At 35.4% G+C, this 25428-nt stretch overlaps 1 long non-coding RNA gene across 2 annotated transcripts in view; it reads right to left on the reverse strand.

Moving 5' to 3' along the window:
- LOC309859414 overlaps positions 1-25428 on the reverse strand; it is a 142791-nt gene that overhangs the window by 95358 nt on the left and 22005 nt on the right. Inside the window, exon 1 of one of the 2 annotated variants that reach the window (XR_014308677.1) lies at positions 10391-10425. The exons of the other annotated variant lie outside the window; for it this stretch is intronic. This is a non-coding gene — a long non-coding RNA (uncharacterized lncRNA). Of the gene's footprint in view, positions 1-10390; positions 10426-25428 lie in introns of those variants that run through there. 2 annotated transcript variants of the gene reach the window in all.

Here is a 25428-nt window from a genome sequence, read left to right on the forward strand (position 1 = left end):
AAAATCAGTCCCTTATTTTAAAGTGAAAGTTTATAATAGCAGGAGTTTTCAAGAGCAGCCTGATACAAAATATTTTTTCTCATTTTCTTTTGTAACAAATGGCTACTGCATGTGGTCATAGTTTCCTTTTCATGTACTTAATGTTACAGCCACAAATGTAAAAATTAGAAACCTACAGATACACTATTTAATATTTTTATTTCTACCCACCACTGTTCATCAATGGTTCAAAATAGAAAGCTAGCTATCTTAATTCTTGTCTTTTACAGAAATTATTTTAACATCAAGCAATCCTTTATTCTGAAAAGTGTTTCCTACAATTACTTTTACTGACTACTTCTAAGGTCCTACAGTGTACAATATTTGAATGTTGTAGGACCTAACAGGGTTCCCAATAGGGTATTAATTAGAGCCTGAACAATGCTGAATACCCTTATTTTTCTTTCATCCTTAATAAAGCAAACTCCCCTCAAGATCATACACAGCTTATAAACGTCATTGATTTCTCAAATATTTTCTGCTGCACTTTTATATAGCTAATGTTTTCCCATCTATTTCATATCATAACATTTCATTTTTGATTCCTATATACTCCAGAAAGGCAGATAGATATTTTGAGAAAAAATTATCTGGTGCATGTATATGTGGGGTTCATTTTTCAGTAAAATAATCAAATAATCAAAATGTGTTATTTAAATTTATGTGTCTACTTTATTGAAGATCCAAATGCTCTATAACTATCTGTAAATTTTTCATAAGCAAATGGGGAAAGACAGGAAAAATTGGGTTAAAGGATCCTTTTTGGTGGTGCCTGGATGGCTCAGCATCTGCCTTTGGCTCAGGTCATGATCCCAGGGCCCTGAGATCAAGTCCCACATGGAACCCCATGACACGTTCCCCGCTCAGTAGGAAGTCTGCTTCTTCCCCTCCCCTTGTTGTGCTCACTCTCTCTTTCTTTCTCATAAATAAATAAAATCTTTAAAAAAACCCTTTTAGAATAATTTTACTAGTTTTGGTCATAAATGAATTCCCAATCTTGGTATCTGTCCCATCCTTTTTTGTCTTTGTGCTTTATTTCACTCCACCCAAACTGCCTGAAATACCAACCACTTTCTCTTTGTACTGAATTCATTCCTCTACACCAGGTTATGCTAAGTATTTGTTAGTATATGCTGTGCTATCAGTCTGAAGATACAAATTTAGCCATAGAAAGGTAAGCTACCCTGAAAAGAGCAAGTAAAAGGACCATGGGCTCACTGAAATACAAAACATAAAAGAAGACATAGCTATAAGGTAAATGAATGGAAAATGTGCAAAGGAAATATAGACATGGTTCAAAATCATGTTGGCCTGATTTAAAAAGTCAGAAGTGGGATTTGAAAAAAGAAATCAGTGTTATGATGTCCCATGTAAGAAAGTGATCTTAGAATATATAACTATTAGACCTCAAGGAAACAGTGAATCATGGAAAAGAAATAAAATTGAGAGTGAACCTAAAAGCAAAAGTTTAATGTAAACACTGAGATGACAATTTTGTTGTTGGACATGGTAAAGCAAACAGTGTTATTTTTAGATATGATAAAGGCTCACAGATGGTTTATGCTGCTAAGGATTATTGAATTTTGATGTTATATAACCCTAAGCATATTTATTCAACACTGATGGGAAATATTCCATAATGAAAAAAACCAAAAAACACCATATCCAATCTGAAGCCAAATAAGACTTAGAAGTAAATCAGACACATACTAGAGGGCAAGATAAATACAGATGTGCTTATCCAAATACAACCAGTGCAGATTAGATGAAATATTATAGGATTCACTAATGCTTTCTGAAAACTAGACATGCTGACCTGAGAACAACAAAACATCTCTTAATAAGTATCTGACTTAGACAAACGCTTAGAGAAGATGTTCAATAAACATCACTTTCTTAACACTGGCTGCCCCTCATATGTGTACTACCTCTATAAAAGGTCTGTATGTCCTACAGTAACCTTATATCCTTTTAAAGTAAGCTCTTAAAATACTAAACTATTCATTTGACATCTGTACATTGTAGCCAGTGGGTATGGGGTTTCTGACTAGAACTCTCTTTGGATTTGCTCTTTACCCCAGGTTGCTATAAATGGCATGCCTAATTGTTTTACATGCTATATCTAGAATTCAAAAGAGGAAAAGACATTTAGTTCCTAGTCATAGAAATTTGATATGCTCTTCCAGGTTTGATGACAACCATAATGAATCCCTTCCTCAAATTCTATTTGAGGTGAACAAAATACATTCATTGAAGTGGGAGAGAGTATATTTTTCCTTTATATCACTTCACATAGGTAGATACTTAATGAAGATGCATTAGTCTGGAAAACATAAACTGCAGAATTTTTTTTAAACAGGATTACCCCTGAGCTCCTTGTTGCAAAATCTAATGGAGACCTTTTAGTTGTACTTAGGCCGTTTTGCCTTTTTTTTTTTTTTTTAACTTTTCTGCAACATTTGATGGTACAGACTTCTCAAATTTTAGTTAAACCCGGGGTTCTCAGTATGTGGTCTGAGTATCCCTGGGGTCCCAAAACCCCTTCTGCTCATCTGCAAATTCAAAAAGTTTTTTCACAATAACACAAATATGTTATTGGCTCTTGCTGCTATGTTGACATTTGTACTGACTGTGTAAAATGAATGGTGATAAAACTGCTGGCACATTATCACCAATCAAGGCAGAAGCCCAAACCATACCACAGTTCTTCACTACAACATGCTCAAAGTTCATAAAAAATAAAGTAATTTCACTAAATAGTATGTTTGACAAAGCAGTAAAAAAATATTAATGGTATTAAATCTCAACTCTCAAATACATGTGTTTTTAATATTTGTGACAAAACAAAGTGTAACGAAACAATTCAGCAGGATACTGAAGGAAAGAGCTTATGCGATTGCACTGTTAAGCTTCTGAATTAGCTGCTTCATTCATGGAACACAATTTTTACTTGAAAGAACTACTGACAAGTAAACCATGGTTATTCAGATTTGAGTATTTTTGTTGAAACAAATGTAGTGCATCTATCTCTTCAATGAAAACAACTGACAGTACATTTTGCCAATGATAAAATTTTAGCTTCTGAGAGAAATTTAGAATATTGGAAAACTTGTATCTGCCACCATAAGCTTGACAGTTTCCCAATACGTAAATACTTTTCTGATGAGAACTGCAGTGATATTGATAAATGTAAATTTTAATATTATATAATGAAATCTGTCAGCATTTGGAAGATCTACATAACTCAGTGAGCTAATATTTCTAATATTTCCCAAATGGCCAACAAGAGATGATACAAAATCATGCATCAATTAAATATTCATTTAAAGCTCAAGATATACCAAAGAATTTTAATGTAATGTAGAACAAAAAAAGTTCGTCATTATGATTTTAGATTCTCCACTCTAACTAACCTTCAAGAAGTTACAACTAGTCAATTTCTGGTGTGATATCAAAGAACAATATTGACAATTATCTTAAAAGGCTATGAAAATATTCCACTTTTTTCCAACTAAATATGTATATGTAGCCAGATTTTCTTCATACACCTGAACCCAAACAACATATTGCAATAGAACAAATGCAAAACTAGATATGAGAATTCAGCTGCCTTCTATTAAGCTGCACATTAAACAGATTTGTATAAAAGCATATCACTCAACTCACCAGAATTTATTTAAAAGTATCATTTTCACAAAAGTCACATAACTGTTAACACTGACTCAACCTATTACAGTTAGATGAACTAATAAGTGTTTTAAACTTTCTCAATATTATTTCTTTTATAATAAATATCAATAACTATAACCTGCAAATTCTTTGCATGCTCAAAAATTTTTAATGTGAAGGAATCCTGAGACCAAAAAATGTGAGCACCACTAAATTGAAGCATAATGCCATGCTCTAAAAAAGGAATATTTAAGTACTTCTGTGGTTATATGACATCGCTCTCACGGATATCTTTCTCCTTCAGTAGTAGCTCCTTACCAGTCTCCCATTTCAGGTGTTTTTCCTTATTTGCTCTTCCCTTCAATGCTAGGAGCCCCCAAGTTTCTTTATTTGGTTCAATTTTGTCTCACTCTATATTCCCCTAGATTCTCTTCCAGATCTTTGAATGTGTTAATCACTCCCAAATCCACATCACCAGACCAGAAGGCAATATTTTCATGTTATTTTTCTATATGTAAATCTCTACTAGATATTGAGATTTGCATGTCTCACAAATATGATAAACTCCACATACCTAGGATTGAGCCCATTGTATCTTCAGTGTAGATCTCCAAAGCTGATGGTCTTCCTTTTGCTATCACTAGCTACTCAATCATTTAAGAAGTTGGTGAGATCAGGAGAGATACTATCCTAGACTCTAGCATCTCCTATAATCTCCAAATTCACTCTATCCTATAGATGTTAACACCTGAATATCTCCTTTGTGTCATAACCTTAGCTAAGATCTCCATCATCTCTTATCTGAATTATTGTAATAATCTCTTAGCAAGATTTCTGTCTCCAGTAACAGTATCTTAAAATCCATTCTCTAAAACGTAACCAAAGTGAATCTCAGTTACTTGCCTGATTAAAATGTTTCCCCATAGGCTTCAGGATAAAATTAAAAGTCTTTGAATATCAGACCTTCACGATCCAGGCCATATCAAACTCAATGCCTTCATCTCTCACCACTGCTCAAAGGAAAGGACCAGAATTTCAATGACTTCTCTCAGACAATTGATTCCACATCTCATCTCTCAGCAACATCAAAGAATATACAAGTTGAAAAGATCTTTAGAGATAAAGTAACCATATAATTTATCATCCAAACCAGGACACTTTTGAGAGTGAAAGGGTGCTATTAATAATTACATTGAGATAACAGGTGTAAACCTGGACCGTCTCAAGCAAAAGAGAATGTATGATCACCCTATCTAGAGATCAACTAGACCATGACAGAACTTGCATCATTAAAGAGAAAGTGGTCATGCTGGTTATAACAATGACTGGACTAGAATCAGTCTTTCCACCTCCCAGTCCACTGGCTTTTCTTCCACATTATGCTACTTTGTTAATAACTTTTTAAGATAAAAATCAAATAGTCTAATAGTTCTTATAGTAAAATGTGTGACATTTTTATATAATCAAGTAAATGTAGCTATATAATCATAGTAAATACAGCTTCATTTGCAGTCAAAAGTATCACTATTAATGGGAGTTCTATAATGTATCAAAGTGATTAAAATGATGAACATATTTTGCAAAAGTAGATTCCATTTCCATAGGATGGTAATAGTAAAAGATGGCTGGGATCTCAAATCCACAAATCCTTGACTAAGGACTCTCATAGCCACTGCCACTCTGGTTGGGTTCCCAAGGTGTGTGTTTGGTGTATGAGTGAGAATGTACATGAATGGGAGACTGAGAAACAAACAGAAAAAGAAAGTAAGATTCCCTGCGTGGCTGAACCAGGCTGAATCATGTAAGATGATCAGAGATTCATCTACCCCAATGCTTCACTACTTGTCTACTCTAAAAGCTGTTTCCCTTGTGCCAGATTAAAGTTTTTTCTCTTTGGAAAAAAAGTGAAAATAGGAAAAACCCTCAATCCCTGATCAGGGTTATAGTATGAGAATAAGGGAGCGTTCATCAATTAATGCACCTGTTATGCTCCAATAAAACTTAAGACGAGAATATGGCTTTAAATATTTATCATCAGAATAATATTGAAACAACAGAAGTCCGAGTAGAAAATCAGTCAAAATAAAAAAAAAAAAACAAATTCAAATTTTTATTTGTCCATATCATCTGATTCCTATTCTTGTGACATATTCAACATTTACCTATTTCTATCATCACAGATAAGATTTCATACTCTATAATTTATATTACCATTATGTAGTACATATATTTTCCATTTTGCTGCAGATTAACATCATTTTCACAAATAGGCCAACAATATTTATTCCTCATCATTAAGAAGGGGGGTGTCTTCTGTTCTACCCTTTCCAACCAGAGCAAAACACTTTAGTCATAACACATACAAAAATGGCATAATCCAAGAAGAAATATCAAAAGAAGAAACTTGACAGTGTTAAAATTTCAGATGCTTTATATTGAGAGCATCCAAGCAAAATTCCCAAAATTCTGTCAAAGTGTGAATTTTTTTGCCATTAAAAAATTAGCAAAAATTTTAATAACTTTTATTGTACTTCCATGGTGACCTATATTCCAGGAAGCAATATTCAATGGTGAATCCTCTTAGGGTTGCTGTAGTCAGCAGGGGTATTTCAATAGGTTTCCAGCAAAAGCTATAGACTCCTAAGCATCTGCACAATGGGGAATTGAGGCCAGCTGAGATTTTTCCTCTTCCTAACAAAAATCAAGAAGGATAAAGCCATTCCAACTCCCTACAGCATAGCAGGACACAGAAGAGCCCAGAAAGAGACCAACTAGAAGGTTACAATGTCATATAAATATTTCCATTTCTAGATAGTTAATAACTCAGAGGTGATCATAACCAGAAAATACTTACAACAACTGCATTATATAGGTTTTAATTCCTTCTATATATTTTCAAGACAATTCTATTGTGAATGGTCCATTATTCTTTTCTCATACTATGAGTCTGCAGATTCCTAATGATTTTGCTGTTATCAAGAAGTCCCCTTCAGATAGTTTCAGAATTAGATATTTGGCTTGATTTAGTCATAAATGCCTGCTGTCAAGATTCTTATATTCTTCACAAATGTGGTATATTAACACTATCTTTTTCTGTGACATGCTGAGCGTTTTGCATTTATCCATGCCCTATTTGACTGTTTCATTAAAATTCATAAAGTATTCTTTCACTTCTCCACCCATCTTCAAGCCGCTCTCAACACCCCATTTTTTTTCAACACCCCATTTTTACTCAGGACCATGTTTCTAGACCTCTGCTTCACACTGGGCCCAGCAGCTTCAGAGCTGCCCAGCTTAAGCAAGGTCCTCTATTCAGAGTTTGTTACTGCCATGCTCCAGGACTTTAAGTCTATAGCTGCAGATGGGTTTTGCCTTCTAAAGCATCTACAATATCTATTTTAATCTAAACAACAAACTTGGTAAATAGAAAAAGCTTAGAAACTTTCGCTTCTTTTCCAGAAAGAACACAGGCATTATGAGATGACTTGCCTTCATTGCTGAGCACCTGTAACTCTAAAAATAGAAACTGGAGGTTCAGTCAAAAAGAGAGAAAGATGGAGTAGGACGTTGGAGAGCCAACATTGCCCTATGATCTCCATCTTCAAGTCCCAAGTTTGTTTACTCCTTAAATATGTATGTTGCATTTCTTCTATGTGCCAGGCACTGTTTTGGGCACTGGGGCTAGAGAAACTTTGACAGCTCCCTTTCCTCGGGGATGTATAATATATGAAAGTGAATCATATCTATGTGTATATGAACAGTTCTGCTTAAGGAATCCCTTTGCACATATCACACATCTTAAAATATTTAAAACTAGAAGAGATTCCAAATATCGTCTACTCTAACCCCTTCATTTTGTGGATGAAGAAGCTGAGATTTAGGGGGGAATAATTGCATTGATCACCTGCCAAACCCAAACGAGATTACTGGTGCTCCAACTCCTAATCTAGGGTATATTTTCTGCCATCACCCCTTTCCTCCCAGATCAGGAATTTCTCAGGGACTTAAAAAGAAAGCCATCTTTCTTTCCATGAATTTTTTTAGGATTTCTCTAACTACAGGAAATAAGACTTGGTGCTCAAATGGAGTTCTGATGTGAAAAATAAAGTCAGAAATAATTTTGCTAAGAATCCAAGCATTGAAAAATGGCATCCAGCCAAAAATCACAGTCCTATTGAATTGTCATCTGTCACCTTTCATTATTTGTTGACTAGACACAGGAGTTGACAGCACGTTGAACATAGGTTCTAATTTCATACAGCTAATCGTTTGCAACTAAGCTACACAGGCTGTAATACACAGGCAAAAAATACAGGAGATGGAGTAAGAAAAAAGAAATATCCCGAAACAGATTTTCATAGAAGACTGCTTTTTTAAAAGCTATATGGAGCCACCTAGTGGCAGAATTTTGTATTAATGCGATTACATTTGGTAATAAAAAATTCACAGACTGTTAAGATATTATAAATGATGAGGTAAGGAACACACCCAAGTTTTGTGTGTACATAAAACTTCAGTTGTGAAGAAAATATGATTACTCTGTCAAGGTTTTCATTTTTTAATTATTTTTATTTTGCATTTCTTGTCACCAGAAAATTTAACTATGCTTTCTAAAAAGCACAAAATTTTCCAATTTAATAGCTTTTCAACAAAGTGTACAAGTTAAAGATAATTGGATTCTACTTTGAAATTCTTATATTTTGCCTGAATTAGGCTTAAAAAGTCAATTTCTTTAAATTGGAAAATATCTGTTAATGTTTCCAAACAATAGAACAGGCTTTTTTCCCCCCACAAACTCCAGAGTCTTTTATCAATGAGACACATTTTAACAACAAAGCTACAATTCTAAGGAAGCTAAGGATGCAGAAAATTGGCACTCCAATTAAAACCCTTTGCATCTCCAAAGAGAATAAAAATAACAGTTGTATGAACTTACTTTAAATGGATTTATACAGACCAACATCTAATTAGAACATTTCAGAAATGCTGTGATTGTTAGGACAAATCCTGAGTCAGGATCACTTCAGCTTTTGTTAAACAACTGAATCGCATTCTTTCATGTGAGAACTGATTTTTTATGAACTAATCCCAGAATCTTTCAGAAAGATAGATGATTGGTAATAATAACAGATATATACTAAAGACTGATATTTTATATGAATAACATCTTAAGCTATGCACAACTAGATTTTCAATCTATCATTGAAAAATTTATTGAAAATTTTCTTAAAACTATTAATGAAATTACAGAGGGGTATGTGAAAGATGATTCAAGATAATTCATTTAGTTTTACATATTCTTTACTGACCAAAGATGAATTTGAAAATCATTTTTTTTTTTTTTTTGCTTAATTCTTTGTTGTTGAAAAGCCTGATTTAAAATGTTGGATGGCTCTAGCCCTTACTGATTGAGATTCTGTTCAGTAAGAGCAGTGAGCAAAAGGACAGATGTAGACTCTCTTGATCCTTGTCTGTGACTTAGGATGGTAATATACATAAGTACATGTTGATTTCGGATTAATGAGATTTTACAGTATACAAATTGAGTATGAGACATCAGCACACTATAAACATATCATTGTTTCTAAGCTTTGCTATTACATTCACCTTTAAGTCAATCAACTAATAATTGCAGCAAGGTAAAGATCAGTAAAAATGAAATCCTAGACATAACATTTAATAATGACTAATAGGAAGAAATAGAATCAGATAACCCTAATAATTTTTTTTAATGGTGTGGATGATTCTAGCAGAAAAGAGACTAAGGTTTATACAGCTCTGATGTATAATGTCAGACAATTTGACAATGGGAATGGGATAGAATTATGGGGAAATCAAGGTAGGGAAAAGACTTATAACAAACTGGCATGCGATATACAGGTTAGACTAAATATCTGTGGAATATTGAAAACCAAATAACTGATGCAAATAGCAGCAGAATCCTCAGGCAATCACTATAGCTACAAATCCAAGAAGGCCCACCTGTGTGCATTGTGCAGACAAAAAACTGCTCTCTGTGGATAAGGCTATTTCAATGATGTCATCACTGAATACAAAGGATAATAGGCTAAGGGTAGCTCTCATTACAGAATGTCTGCTGTGTGTTGGCAGCAGGCTAGGAGTTTTACATATGCCATTTCGGTTAACATTTACAAACCCCTCAGGCTGGTATTAATTGTTCTATTTTTCCAGGAAAAAAAACTAAGACTCTAAGAAGGATTCTGAATCCTTTGTCTGCCTCCAAAGTCATCCTCTTTCCATGGGAAATACATATATGCATAATACATCAGTGTTGGAGAGCCGAGATGTTATTCTAATTCCGTTTACCTAACAATAAAGTAATCACCTCTTTCAAGATCAAATTAAAATGCTTCATAGAAGGTAAACGAAAGATCCTCATTCTTTTTTTAAGAATGAAGTGTCTTAGCAGTATCCAAACTTCAATCTCATTATGATCAAAACACAGTTTTACAATTCAACTATAGAAGATAGTTGGTTTTTTTTTTTTTTTTTTTTTAAATGGGCACCTGGGTGGCTTAGCCAGTTAAGTATGGAATTCTTGATTACAGCTCAGGTCATGATCTCAGGGTCATGAGATGGAGCCCCATATCATGTCTGGCTCTGCACTGGGCATGGAATTTGCTTAAGATTCTCTCTTTCCCTCTGCCACCATCCCCCTTACCTCCACCCCTGCTTGTGTTTTCCCTCTCCCTCTCTAAAAAAAAAAAAAAAAAAAAAAAAAGATAGTGAGTGACTTTTTTCTGTATTTACAAAGTAACTTTCTTCTTTCACTGTATGTTCTAAATGTGTGCAATTAAAATATGAAATGAATTGGGATGGATTAAATTCAAAGCCAAATGCACTGACAATCAAACATTAGAGACCATAGGATAATATCCAAGTCTTGTGAAAATGCAGATTCCTCAGTCCCACGCCCAGAGATCTTGACTCAATGGTTCTGAAGTGGGACCTAGGAATAAACAGCTTGACTCACATTCTTCCTCCAACAACCCCAGAAGAATCTGATGTAGGTGGTCCTGAGACAATACGAGAAACACTTTAATATATTATTCCTCTGGATTTTTGCTCATTTTCATAGAACCTCATGTCACATCCTCAAAGTATCTTTTATTTCTTTCTTAGCTGTGCTTATCTCTTTTTTCCATGGTAGGTTTGCCAGAATTTTTACTTGGTCATAACTTTAAGAATAAAAAGTTATCTTTCTGGGCCTGATTCTTAAAAAGCTATTAAAATATTTCTTATGTTAAGGAATGTTACTTCATATTTTTAGAATTTGAGTATAGGTATTTATAAAAATACCTAACATAGGTATTTTTACTCACGGTAGATTAAAATACCTATGCTAGCAAAATATCTATATCACCTCATATGATTGTTATAAGAATCTATATTTTACTGTGATATACTTAAATTTTTACATATATAAAAAATGAGCCCTGTCATTGTGCAAATGAGCAAAAAAAAAAGTCCCATATACAGTTCATTATGATCTAAGACTGAAAAAGCAAGTGACAGCAGGACAGCACTCAGTGCCCAACCCAGTGTTGTTACCTGGACACTCTTTTCTGTTAGCCACCACATGAGCACTCACCCACAAATCTGAATCTTAACAGCCTTCTTTCAGAATATAACAGGAAAATTAAAACACTGGACTCTTGCTCTCATTTCAGGTCCCACATGCTCAAAGCAGAAAATGGATTATTGTAAGTAACCTGCTGCTCAACCAAGGTCCAGAAAAAGAAGACATTTAAGTCTTTGTTGTGAAGAATCAAAACTATTTTTTCCCGTTTTATTGACCTATAATTGACATACAACATTGCATAAATTTAAGGTGTACAACATAATGATCTGACATGTGTGCATATTGTGAAATGATTACTACAATAAGTTTAGTTAAGATCCAAGTAAACTATTTATTAATGCATATTTTAGGTTATAAAACATGATTAAAAAACAGCTGAACAGAAATGCTAAATTCAGTCTATTATTCATTTTTTGTTCATGTGCTACTAAAAATGTATTTGGAAATATCTGAATATTTATATGTAATACTGATAAAATATCCAAATGGTAAGCTAAATTCTTCACTTTTACTTAAGTATTTGACATCCCTGGGCACCTGGGTGGCTCAGGTCATGATCTCAGGGTCCTGGATCGAGCCCCGCATCAGACTCTGGTCAGCGGGAAGCCTGCTTCTCTCTCTCTCTCTCTCTCTCTCTCTCTCTGTCTCTCTGCCTACCTGCGATCTCTCTCTGTCAAATAAATAAAATCTTTTAAAAAATAAAATAAAATAAATGAATAAAATATTTGACGTCCTGATAATGATCTTTGTCTTCACTTTCATCCTGTGGTTACTTTTATGCAAAAATAAAATCATATGTATCCAACAAAGGCAAATTAGAACATCCAGATATCCAAGTTAGATGATTTAGTAATTTACTGGGACACCAAAGAGACCTGAGTTCAACCTTCACCTTGTTTCTTCTGTTTGAAATTGAGAAACTCACTAAAAGTCTCTAAGGTATAAGTTTTTCTTCTGTAGAATAATGATATAAATATAAATATTAAAAGATGATAACATTAAAGGATTTGTTATAAAGTACCTACCACAGCTATCACACACTAGGTATTCAATAAGTGACAGCTAGTGTTTTCTTTCCAGAAGTGATTTTCTCTTTTGAATTTTTCTTATGATTGTCCTATAATGAAATACAAGATTCTCATAGATCAGGTTCATCTTAAGCTAAGCCACATCCAGCAAGCTAGGAGCCTAAACGTGCATGAGTCAAAATTCTCTTAAAAATATAAGAGTCAATGCAATCATCTTCAATTCATGAACTTTTATTTATTAAAGTTCCACTCGTAAGGTGAGAGGCATGGGAGTGCCTATAAACACAGAAACTTCTCTTTAATAGATACCAAACTGCTGATAGAAAAAGGGATTTAATGTCCCCTTGAAGCCAACAGCTCCATTCACATCTACTCTGAAACAAAATGGATTGGATTTCTTAATAGTACTTTGTGATGATAATATTTAGCCATTTTTAAAATGCCTCAAATGCATATTTTCCTACCCTAAGTATATAGGCTAAAATTTTTATACATTTTATTGCAAAATTTAAGAATTTAGCTCATTATATTATTTATATATATGGTACTCTAATACCATTTTGTCTTTATGTCACTTGAATTAGCTGAACAGGGTTTATACATAGTAACATCCAATGTGTTTCATTCTGTGCCTTACAAGTCCTTCAAAAAGCTATACCCAAGCTTTCAAATGTAATTAATTTTACTTTTCAATGTAATATTCTACCTGTATACTCTAATTTGATGAAAGTTCACACTGACCTTTAGAATGTTTTCATATTTAAGCAAACTAGAAAGGAAAAGGGATGAGCTTCCAAATCTGACACATATCTAAGATTTGAGATTCCAAAAGCTTTACTAGCAAAGAAAAGAGTTCCAAATACATACTTCGCAGTGATTTACTCCACCAAGAGGTATTTGGTTTGAATGAAAACAATTAGATTTCAAGAGGTTAAAAAAAATTATAATGCCAAAGCTCATATGTTGCCTTCTTGGCTGTAGTATGTTCAAGTAAAATATTAAATGTCACAGACTATTCACTCAAAAACATATACAACTTCATTTACTGATTAACTGATTTACTGATTTGCTGCTGATTTACTGATTTTTTTTTTCCAAATCTCCAGTTTAGAAAGTTGAGTTCTATTTCTTCAGTCCTGCAATTGTTTCCCAGTGGGTCCACATAAGACCCCATTTCTTTTTCACCTCCTCTTTCATTCCCACTTTGCACTCCTATCCCCTTCCAAACTGTAATGTGTTAAGTATATTCCTTGTAAAGCTATATGCTATTTTGTATATAACTGTTTTTTTTTTTATTTACACAAAATCTATGTGGACAAGACTCATGACATGAAAATATGTTAGTTTTGAGCTGAGGAGTGACATTATCTCTCTGGCTGCTGTGAGGATGAAGAAAAGACTCAAGGGCTCCAAGAGTGGAATCAGGGAAGCTATTACGGGAGGAGACCTATTGCAGTAAGTCAGATAAGAGATGATGGTGGCTTCACCAAAGTTGGCAATAATAGAGATGCTAACATCAATTTTATCATCATCATCATCATCATTTCAACATCAGTTTCAGTGGAAAAAACAAAGCCAATGGATAGCTGGTCTACTGATAGACCTCAGTGGGGAGTGTGAGGAAAAGAATCAGAGATGACCCAGCACTTGGGAAATGGGCTAAATAATGAGATAGACTTCTTTGTTTTGAGGGATGGAGAAAGAGATTAAAGTCTTGTTTTAGATATGTTAATTTTTGAATAGTTATTTGACAGCCACATGGAGCTAGCACACAGCCATTGAGATCATTTAATACACAATCTGATATTGATAGAGACAACAGGGCAGCAATGTGGATGTTATTTTTTTTTTTAAGGATTTTATTTATTTATTTGACAGACAGAGATCACAAGTAGACAGAGAGGCAGGCAGAGAGAGAGGAAGGGAAGCAGGCTCCCTGCTGAGCAGAGAACCTGATGTGGGGCTCGATCCTAGGACCCCGGGATCATGACCTGAGCCGAAGGCAGGGGCTTTAATCCACTGAGCCACCCAGGTGCCCCTGTGGATGTTATTTTTAAGTTATGCACTAAATGAGATTACCTCAAGTACTGAGTTCTGGAGCATTCTAAAAGTTTTTAGGCCAGGAAGAGGAATATCAGCAAAAGACACTAAGACAGCAGCCTGTGTTTTAGAAATCCCAAGTGATGAACATCAGAAGATTAATTTTGTTTAGGATGCTTCAAATGTTAATTAATTATTCTTCTAATTGAGGATTTTAGTCATAATACATACCTACAATACATAGCTTATACTGAATTACTTAAATGATCATACATACAATAAAACCATAATTGTGAAGCCTCAAGCACCCAGATCTAATGCTGGATCCCCTGATAATCTATCCTTGTCCACTCTTTCTGTATTTCATGCTTGTGGTAAGCTCCCAGCATATTAACCAATGGAGTTTTGCAAAGGTGGGCTCAAGAAGCGCCCTGGATCTGTTGTGCTCAGCAAATATAAGGTGTTCACAGAGATATGCTCTATCCCAAATTACCACAAAGCCACACACCATAGAGCAAATTGCCTGCCACTCAGTTGTTTGTAATCCTACTGAAGTCAGTGGCAATAGTGATCTGAAGTGATAAGAATAGAATGTTAGTAGAAAATCAAAGATGCCACAGAAAGAAACCAGCAGAAGTCTCTTATAAATGACACTGTTTCAATTCATCCATTTTAATTTATAAGCAAATGAAAGTTAAAAAAAATTGATTGCCATTTAATTAACATTTATTCAGTTTAAGAATATTCTAAGTATTTTATTCTAAATTGTATTTTATATATTTTTTGATATCTAGACAATAGATTCAGTCCAGAATTCAGGAGCTATTTATCACAAATTATTTGTATAGTTAAATTTTCTCCAAATTTTACATTTATAAATTTATCTGAGTACAAGTAACTTCTAATATCCAATCTGAATAATTTCTAAAACATTTTTAGAATTTTTCTTAGGTAAAAGTTTTAACACAGACATTCATGTACCTTATTTGCTATGATGCCTTTAGGCTTTTTCACAAATTTTTGTTCTAGTCCAGTGACTATACTAGATGTCAAGTTTTCCTCTTCTTTCTTTTCTTTCTTTCTGCTGAAATTATCTAATCCTCTGACATGGTTTCCAATGAATAAGAACCATAAATACTTGTGTTAGTCATTCATGATGTCCACCAAAATCTTCCTGGTCTTCTTCCAGCATAAAAGGATTGCACCTCTTAGTCCCTTTGGGGAAGGGACCATAACTGTGTATGGTCATTGAGTTGTAAGCAAAAGTGACATCTGTGCCACTCAGGTTGGAGCATATAATTATGTCTATGAAACAATTTACAGCTATCTTAATTTCTGCCACAGTGAATGAAAAAATTCAAGATGGTAGCTACTCTGTCTGCCTAAGTCTCTGAGTGACCACCGGGAGGAGGGCCCACCAGCTGACCTATGATGAACATGGAGCTTGAGAAAGGAAGAAGTATTCCTAGTCTCAGCCAATCATAATTGGGCTTTTTTTCCCTTACTGACTGAGACAATGTTCTAGCCAAGTGCATTTTCAATTCCTTCCTAGGGCCTCTGTCACAAATCTTAAAGCAGTATGGTAATCTTCACATGGTAAAAGTCTTATAATCATCTCTTTGCCTAATTTCCTTCCAATTAAGACCAGAACCAGATCCTAGTAATCTTCCATTGTATTATTTTTCTGAGGATAATCCTTTCCTAACATAGCCCCTTAGACTGAAGTCATTTCCTAAGAAGATAATACACTCAGTCCTATTTAATTGCTAGAAGACAAATTTTTAAAAAGCATGTATAATATAAAAACAAACGTTATCCCACCAATAATTCCCTTTCAAAGTTTCCATATTTAAATGTGATTATCTGTAGGATTTTTAAAAGCCTTCTTTGCATCTCTTAATTTGGGGAACTTTTAAGAATTGCTTCTCTACCAGAGCGCCTGGGTGGCTCAGTGGGTTGAAGCCTCTGCCTTCGGCTCAGGTCATGATCCCGGGGTCCTGGGATTGAGCCCCACATGGGGCTCTCTGCTCCGCGGGGAGCCTGCTTCCTCCTCTCTCTCACTCTCTGCCTGCCACTCTGCCTACTTGTGATCTCTGTCTGTCAAATAAAAAAAAAAAAAAATCTTAAAAAAAAAAAAAAGAATTGCTTCTCTACCAATTCTAACTAATTTTAGCTGTCAATCATATGAGTCCCCAGCTTTCTACATTACAGGAATGTGTGTGTGACCCAAGCTGACAAATCAGAGTCCATTACCCTGTGAGCAACATGACTGGTCCAGAGATTGGCACGGCACCCAAGCAAGTCCAAGCAGAATCCTTTTGGGGTGTTGGCATAAAATCAGGTCCAAGGAGGGTTATGTTATTTTCTCTAGCATCACTACAACTAGTGAGAACAATGTACATACTGATCTGCTAGGGACCATCCTATTGCCACATGGAGATGGCCTGCCCAAAAAGGAAAATAGCATAGAGAGAACACAGCAAACTCGAGGGGTGACAGAGAGGTCTAATGACATCAATCGACTTTTTCTTTGTCACCCTTAATCTTAAGAGTTCCTAGTTTTGGATAGGGCTGAGGTTGTATTTTTGTTTTTGTTTGTTTGTTTTCTTTGTTTCTTTGTTGTTTGTTTTGTTTGGCTAAAGCTAGTTTCAGTTGGCTTACAAACAAAAGTGTCTTTTTCTCAGAATCCCCCAAACACAAATTCACAGGGCTCTCTCTCACATCCCTTTTAGATTTCTGAGTAAAAACAGTTACGGACTCAGAGAGGTCTTGCCTGGCCACCCTGATGCACCTTCTTCACTTCTGTATTTCCTGTATAAGTCTTTGCTTACTTGTTGTGAACCTCTAGAAAGTAAGTTAAGCGTGTAGTTCACTGCTACATCTCTCATGGTTAGTGTGTCTGTGTATACTTGTTAAATACACAAAGGGATGAAAATATGTAATATTTTCCCCCACTATAGCTACATTATTTGTCTTATCTAATTCTACTTTTTTCCTAGATCTGTAAGACTCTTATCTACATGTTTAATATGAAAATACTTCTATTGGGGCACCTAGGTGGCTCAGTCATTAAATGTCTGCCTTTGGCTCAGGTCATGATCCCAGTGTCCTGGGATCAAGTCCCTGCTCAGCAGGAAGCCTGCTTCTCCCTCTCCCTCTCCCCCTGCTTGTGTTCCCTCTCTCGCTGTGTCTCTCTTGGTCAAATAAATAAATAAAATAATTAAAAATACATAAATAAAATACTTTTATTACCAGTTTTAAATAGATAATTACCATTTCCCCACTTTACCTGCCTAAATACAGTTCCTTTGCAGTAGACTCATACTGTTGTCTAGCTGCATTTCTAAGAAGCTACATTATATTTCAAAATTACTATTATTTGGTAAATTATTCCAGTAAATTTTTATAGGTCTGGTACTTAATACTTTAAGAGAGTAATTTACCAAATTCCACCATTGTGACAATTAAAAGCAACAACAAATGTCTTCCAAAGTGCCTAAAACCCTAAAAGACAGTAGCTAAAATAGGGAGTAGGTAAATTTCTTTTTGTTCCCTAATTTTCACTTCATTATCACTACTCAGCATTACAAACACTTGTCTCCAAACTACCTCCTTTTTCTGTGTTTACTGACATCAAAATCAAAATTGATAACCTAAATATATACCCATATGTAATATATATATGCATGTACATGCAGACACACACACATATATATATTCATTTACATTCACCTATGAAATGATGTATTATCTCAAGAATCATATCAAAATAAATAAAAGCAAATTGATCACAGAATATTGAGGACATACATCGATTTTTCCTCTTTCCCAAATTCCTAAAAAAAGGAAATTATTTTTAAAAACAAATCCACAAGTAGGAGAGAACAAGAGAAGGGTCAAAACAACAACAAACTTCTGGAAGTGGATGCATTTGAGAAACTAAAATCTTAAAACGGCAATGAGGAGCTCCAAGAAGCGAGCCAATTTACTATGCAGAATCACCAAAGTGCTCTGCAACTGGCAGCCTCCAGGCCTTCTGGAAACTGGGGTGAAACGAAGAGATTAATAAAGAGAATTAACTCAAGGGCACCTGGCTGGCTCTATTAGTTAAGCATCCAACTCTTGGTTTTGGCTCGGGTCATGATCTCAAGGTTGTGAGACTGAACCCTGTGTTGGGCTCTGCACTGGACATGGAGCCTGCTTAAGATTTTCTCTCTCTCTCCCTCTCCCTCTGCCCCCATCCTCCCCCCAAAAAAAAGAAAAAGAAGGAGAGTTAACTCAAAGTCTGCTTAAGAAACTGTCAAATCTGGGGTGCCTCAGTGGCTCAGTCCTTAAGCTTCTGCCTTTTGGCTCAGGTCATATCATCCCAGGATCCTGGGATTGAGCTCCACAGTGGGCTCCCTGTTCTCTCAACCCTGTGCTTGTGTTCCCTCTCTGGCTGTCTCTTTCTCTATGTCAAATAAATAAAATCTTAAAAAAAAAAAATTGTCAAATATCCATGTCTCCTCCCTTTCAGTGACAAAAATAGCTTTACTCTTTGCAATAGTAAAAGAGAGTTCCTGTGTATTGGAGAATGCATGCCATCTTGCAGGGTAGGCACCCTATTCTCGACTCCCTATACTTCAGAATGCATACAAGATAAGAAACTGGGACTCTGACCCACTTATTTCTCCAGTATCCCAAAAGGGAAATAAGTAGCTTCTACCAGGTCATCCTATGGTAAAGCTCACAGTAGACAAACCTAATCATATTCTTTTAAGTTCTTTAAGTTCCTCACTGTTATTTATGACCAGCAAATAAAGATTATCAGGTTCAAGAAAGCTTCTACTAAAAGATCAAGGCCAAATCAGATGGCAAAATAAATAAATAAATAAATAAATAAATAAAAATGAAAAACAAGCAATGTAAAGAAAATAAACTATGATTGTATGCATAATATATATTTTTAAATGAAAAATATGTATGATAGTATGCATTTTTTAAAAAAAGAAAAATATAATACTAGACATATAACAAAATTAGAACAGTATATTATCAAAATGGAACATTAAGATCACTGAAAAGGAGTGCTCTTTTCTGTTTCAAGATTTTATTTAAATTTCAGTTAGGTAACATACAATGTAATATTAGTTTCAGGGGTAAAATTTGTTAATTCATCACTTACATATAACACCCAGTGCTCATCACAGTACAAGCCATCCTTAATACCCATCACCCATTTAAGCCATCCCTCTACCCACCTCTCCTCCAGCAGCCCCCTCATCTGTTCTCTAGAGTTAAGAGTCGATTTTATGGGGACGCCTGGGTGGCTCAGTTGGTTAAGCAGCTGCCTTCGGCTCAGGTCATGATCCCAGCATCCTGGGATCAAGTCCCTACATCGGGCTCCTTGCTGGGCTGGGAGCCTGCTTCTCCCTCTGCCTCTGCCTGCCATTCTGTCTGCCTGTGCTCGCTCTCTCTCCCTCTCTCTCTCTCTGATAAATAAATAAATAAATAAATCTTAAAAAAAAAAAAAAGAGTCGATTTTATGGTTTGCCTCTCTCTTTTTCCCCCATATGTTCATCTATCTTATTTCTTAAAATTCCACATATGAGTGAAATCATATGGCATTTGTCTTTCTCTGACTTATTTCACTTAGCATAGTACACTCTAGCTCCATACACATTGTTGCAAATAGCAAGATTTCAAATACGTATATATCATTTCATTTCATATACATACACACACACACACATATACACATATATCCATAACTTCTTTATACATTCAATAGCTGATGGACATTTGGGCTCTTTCCATAATTTGGCTATTGTTGATAATGCTGCTATAAACATCAGGTGCATGTATCCCTTTGAATCAATATTTTTGTACCTTCTGGTTAAATACCTAGCAGTGCAATTGCTGGATTGTAGGGTCGTTCTATTTTTATCTTTTAGGAGTGCTCTTGAAATAGAAATACATAGCAAAATTCTTTTAAAGCTTACTACATAAGTTAAAAGATAAAATTTAGTGTAGCTCCTATTTAAAAAGACAGAAAATAAGAGAGAAGAGATAAAACTACAGAACCAGTCCACAAAAGTCCAATAACGAAGAAACAGCAGTTCCAAAATAAAGGAACAAAGGAAACTGTAGAAAGGAAATAACCATCAAAGCCATTAAGAGATTTTTCCAGCAAATAAGGACACGAGTTTCTACATTGAAAGGACCCACTAAGAGCACAGCATGATGGATGGAAACAGACAAACTATGGCACATGTTGAATTTTCAGAACACAGGAAACAAAGAATGTTTCCCCTTAGTTTCCAAAGGAGGAGAAAAAGTCTCCTACATTGGACCAGGGACTAAAGATGGCTTTACATTTCATGGCAGACACTAGAAATTGAAGTAAAGATTATTTCAAAGTGAGAATTCCGTTATCTAACCAAGCTAGCACATAAAATATTTATCATGCAAGGTCTAGTGCCGGAAAAAGTATCCAGTTTTAAGCAATATTGCAGGGTACTCGCTGACAGAAAACCGACTTCAGGTTTAGCTTTCAGAATTGACGGAGAGCTTTGCTGCCAAACCACACCACCAAAGGGATACTGCCTCCTCCTCTAGTATCCCGAAGCCATCACACTCAGGAGCTCCTCTGAGCAAGAGGTGCAGTCGTCCCCCGTCGTGTGTGGGCGATATGTTCCAAGACCACGGATACTACCCAACCCTGTGTATAGTGCATTTTTTCCTACACGTACATACTTAAGATAAAATTTCATTCATAAATCGGGCACAGTCCTAGACTAACAATAACTAAGAATAAAATAGAACAATTCTAACAATACGCTGTCATAAAAGTTATGACATTCTCTCTCTCGGAATGTTATTGTATTGTACTCACGTTTCCGGTGATGACGTGAGATCGTATAACGGCCAAGCAAGGCGACGAAGTGAGGGTAATGACGCAGGCGTTGTGACGTAGAAGGGAAGGTAATGACGCAGGCATTGTGACGTAGAAGGGAGGGTAACGACGCAGGCATTGTGACGTCAAATTAGGCTACAACCGACCTTCTGATGATTCGATAGAAGGAGGCTCATCTGCTTGCGGACCCAGGTTGATGGCAGGTAACTGAAACCCAGCAAAGCGAAATCGCGGATAAAAGGGGACTGCCCTTCTGGTGCGTGGCGGGGCTTTGCAGCAATGCTTGGCGTATTCGTCACCTACACCTTTGAAACTTGCGAGCATGTATCTCATTGGCACAAACTGCCGCCCTTCTAGGAAACCCCTAGGAAGGGGTTGTGAGGAAGGCTGGGAAATGTAGTTTTCAGCTGTGTGGTCTGCAGGCCCCCTAAAAGAAGTTTGGAATTAATGCTGAAAGACAATTCGCTCTACGCACCACACAGAATCTCAGACCTCTCTTCCCCATGCGCTCTCTCTCTGGAGGTTTCCGTGCATAGATCTCATCAAAATATTCGTAAGCCGCAGAGAAGAAACATGATAGAGGAAACAAGAGATCCAACGCGGGGGGGGGGGGGGGGGGAGGAGAGGTCTTTTCAGGATAATGATGGAAGTGGATCCAGGATAACAGCCCTATCCCAGGCAAAGAGGAAAAACCAGATCAGGTTGGAGTGGATCAGAACCCTCTGGGAAAGACTTTTTCAGGAAGATGGAATAAACAGAGTACCTGATGTGCCCATAGCCTTGATTTTTTAATGGGCAAGGAATTTGAGGCTAAATGAGTGACAAATATATAGAAAACCAAGCAAATGATAAAGTGAGACAACTCCTGGGAGAAAAAGTGAGCAGCAACGGAAAGTTATCCAAGTTTATATGTCTCCATTATATTATCTGCCTCAACATATATGCTTCCTCCTCAAAAAAGAAGGAGATAGGGGCACCTTGGTGGCTCAGGACATGATCTCAGGGTTCTGGGATCAACCCCATGGCAGGCTCCTGTCCTCGGAGGAAGGAGCCTGCTTCTCCCTGCCCCACCCCTCGCACTGGATCATGTGTGCTCTCTCCCTTACTCTCCAATAAAAAAATAAAATACTTAGAAAAAAAAAGAAGACACAAAGGTAAATATTAAAATAATCAGGTATAATTTGTAAGTGTACTTGCTGTTAGGGGAAGAAAATAGGGGGAAAGTATGGCTATTTAAACTATGTGCATTTATATATTTGGTAAAAATAAAAACTGAGAAGGTGAGATTTAGGAAATAGACTATACCTCTTCATCTTGCTCCACTCTTAAAATGAATCTGTTCTACAAATGCATTTAAACATTTCCCAAACTAATCTCACAATAAATTCCTTTTCAAACTTGGCTAGATCTGAAATAGCATAGGGTCAAAGACGGAAAACGAGATGACATATGATTCAGCAGTAACTTTAAAAATGTTCCTATGCTACTAGCTTTTGAGAATTCATTAATCATTCACTAGATGGGGCTAACACACTGCAGAGAGGTGACAACTAAGTAAAACATTCCATTTTGTAAGTAATGCCACATCCAAATTAAATTCTGTAGATTTGTTTTGATGGAAATTTACAATTAGACAACATATTATTACATTCTGCTATTTTGTAATATATACAGAAATTTTTCATCTGTAATTTGAAAAGCAAAGTATTATCATAGATCTTAGTTTAAAAAATAAGAAATAAAAAGCTTTGGTAATTACCTATTTGAACTCTCTGATTATGTATATAGGAAATCTACGGTCCTGCCATAGAGCTAGGCAGGGTGGCTAGGCTATAGACCCAGATCTCTCGGGAGTCCATTAGCCTGAGGACTATAAGCAATCAGTTTACAAACAAATATATACTGATAATGGGCTAGACACTGGGTTTATGAAAATTATAATGACGAAATACAATGTTTTAAAAGGAACAAACAATTTAATTAGAAAAATAGATATCCAACAAATATAAGACAGTAAATAAAATTTGGGGGCAGGAGGACTAGAAAAAGAAGGACTGATTGTATGTTATTGTGTAAGCGTTTAAACTAGGATTTATAATCTTCTTGGAAATTCAGTCTTAGGAAGGGTAGGCAGATTCTAATGGGATCTGATAACAGGACATCTGAGTAGCTGGAGGGGTTGCCTTTAAATACTTTGATATGGAAAAACCCTAGTTCAGCCCAGCAATAAACAAACTTGATAATGTGTAAGAGCTAATAAATTTTTATTAAAGCAATGTATAGTTTACCTCTGCTAAGATATGTCTACCAGTTATATAGGCAAAGACTTAAAAAATTGATAATATTCAATATTGATGAATTTACAGAGGAACAGCTCCATTCATACTCACTATGGGTTGGAATATAAACTGGTTTAAATTTTGTCTCTATAAAATTGTAAAATATACATTCCATTGGCTTATTATTTCAATTTTTGAAAATTTTCCTAAATACTGATTTACATAAATGTACAGAGTTTTTTTCTTTTTTTAATATTTATAGTAGCATTATTTATATAGTAAGACTTCCTTACCCATGGTTTCAATTACTACTATGGTCAACCATGGTCCAGAAGCAGATGATCCTCCTCTGAGGTAGAGTCAGAAGGCCAGTAGTAGCCTAATATGATGTCATTCACATCACATCAGCTCATTCAGTAGGCATTTTTCTTCTCATATCATCACAAGAAGAAAGTTGAATACACTGCAATAAGTTATTCTGAGAGAAAGAGACCACATTCATGTAAGTTCTACCATAGTATATTGTTATAATTGTTCTACTATAATTGTTCTCACTATATTGGTTACTATTATTAATCTCTTATCATGCTTATTTTATACATTAAACTTTATCATAGGTGTGTATGTATAAAAAAATTACAGTATATTATATGTAGGGTTTAGTACTATCCATGATTTCAGGCATCTACCAGGGATCTTAGAACACCTTGTAGATAAGGGAGAACCATTGTAATAAGAAAATATTTGGGCCCAAATGCCAAACAGTTGTTAATTGAAAAAATAACAGTTTACATTAATCTCTCACAGAATTGTTTGTCCATCTTTTATTTCCTAAGAACTATTCTTTGCTCTAATCTATAAATAGCAAGAGAATTCTAGCAGCCATTTTGCATGATGATGCTACCTTTCTTCACCAAAGTTGGCTGGACCAGAGATGGACCTGTATGGCTCAAAACCAGAGCTTTCCTTGCGAATTTAGAGGAAGCACACACTAAAAAACCAATTTCTGTGCAGCTGAATTATAATGTACATATTTGAGATCTATTATTTTATATACTTTCTGCCCTGTGTACTATATAGTCAAGGTGAGCCATTCTGCAGGAGGAAAAATTCTAAAGATGCATGAATAGAAGCCATGAGTGTGGTATTACTCAAGTCCTTGAATCCAGGTCACTCTTGAGACCACAGCTCTCTTCTCCTGTTCTTGATTACATGGGACACCAATGTTACCTTTTAACATATTGCTATTTTAGCATAAGCCAGATCAAAATGTGTTTTTCTTTCTTCTTCTCATATCATCACAAGAAGAAAGTTGAATACACTGCAATAAGTTATTCTGAGAGAAAGAGACCACATTCATGTAAGTTCTACCATAGTATATTGTTATAATTGTTCTACTATAATTGTTCTCACTATATTGGTTACTATTATTAATCTCTTATCATGCTTATTTTATACATTAAACTTTATCATAGGTGTGTATGTATAAAAAAATTACAGTATATTATATGTAGGGTTTAGTACTATCCATGATTTCAGGCATCTACCAGGGATCTTAGAACACCTTGTGTTTTTCTAAATTGCAGTAAAAGGATCTTTAAAGAGCATGTACAATGATCTTGTGCTGTGTTATGCACTGTCCCTATAGTATGACCCTATGCATCTATCAGAGAATCTTATATATGCACACACTTTGAAATGGAAAGAGGTCAAATATGTTAGTAAGAAAAGAAAACAGCAGAACAATGTGTAAAGCATGAGCCCACTTATATGAAAAGAAAAATTACATGTGTGTATGTGTTCACATGCATGTGTGCTTATGTCCCTACAGGACAAAGTTTAGAAAGAATTATAGCAATCTGCTAATGATAGCAA

The sequence above is a fragment of the Mustela nivalis genome, assembly GCF_964662115.1.
Source record: "Mustela nivalis genome assembly, chromosome: 2".
In the NCBI taxonomy this organism is placed as follows: Eukaryota; Metazoa; Chordata; class Mammalia; order Carnivora; family Mustelidae; genus Mustela; species Mustela nivalis.